This window comes from Arvicola amphibius, chromosome X (assembly GCF_903992535.2).
Source record: "Arvicola amphibius chromosome X, mArvAmp1.2, whole genome shotgun sequence".
Taxonomy (NCBI): domain Eukaryota; kingdom Metazoa; phylum Chordata; class Mammalia; order Rodentia; family Cricetidae; genus Arvicola; species Arvicola amphibius.
This window is the reverse complement of record NC_052065.1, coordinates 128780393-128781388: the sequence shown is the minus strand read 5'-3', so window position 1 is coordinate 128781388 and position 996 is coordinate 128780393. Positions and strand designations below refer to the sequence as shown.

At 32.5% G+C, this 996-nt stretch overlaps 1 non-coding gene across 1 annotated transcript; it reads right to left on the bottom strand.

Annotated features, from left to right (window-relative positions):
• Nucleotides 1-494: 494 nt before the first annotated feature.
• LOC119805687 lies at nt 495-601 on the bottom strand. Its single transcript, XR_005283985.1, has one exon. It is a non-coding gene; the product is annotated as a U6 spliceosomal RNA (small nuclear RNA).
• Nucleotides 602-996: the final 395 nt, after the last annotated feature.

Sequence of the window (996 nt, the reverse complement as noted above, 5' to 3'; positions counted from 1 at the left end):
TATGCTGAACTCAGGCAGGAACTATCGTAATTACCATAATAACAGCGCAGTTACCTTATTACCTCTATATGGTAAAACTTAAGTTTTTAAGAAGTCCTCAGCATTCCTCTTGATGGATTTTTCCTGTGACTAATATCAAATGCCCTTCTTTGTCTCTTTTGATTGATTTTAGTTTGAAGTCTATTTTGTTAGATATTAGGATAGCTACACCAACTTGTTTCTTATTTCCATTTTTGGGAAACTTTTTTCTAATCCTTTAATCTGAGGCAATGTCTGTCTTTGAGGTTGAGATGTGTTTCTTGTGTGCAGCAGAAGGATGGATCCTGTTTTTAATCCAACCTGTTAGCCTGTGTCTCTTTATAGGTGAATTGAGTCCATTTATATTAAGGGATATTAATGACCCGTGATTAGTTGTAGCTGTTATTTTAGTTTTTGTTGCTGGTGATGTTATATTGTGTTTTCCCCTTTTTTGAGATTTATTGTTGTGAGATCATGAAAATATGGAACGCTTCATGGATTTGCATGTCATCCTTGAGCAGGGGCCATGCTTATCTTATCTGTATTGCTCCAATTTTAGTATATGTGCTCCCAAAGCAAGCACCAATGTTTGAGTTTATATTTAGTCCCCTAATATCTCTTTCTAAATGTTATTTCTCATGAAGTAGAAATTGGAGTTACTGCATAGTAAAAAAAAATCTGAGAAGATACCATTTTAATTAAGTGACTATATTTAACAACATCTCATACTGATGAATCAACATTATGCATCACTTTATTCCTATAATATTTCAATCAAAACTGAATAATGAGTACAATCAGAAAACCATAGCAAAACTCATAATGAAGGACATTACAGAAATATCTTGCTCTATAAAATATTTGTTAAAAATTATGTAGCTAAAAATCAGAAAAAGACCTAAAGCTACTGTGAATTTGAAATAACTGGAATAGCATTTCACAATAGTGTGGTCTCTGGTTCTGGATTAGATACTTTAC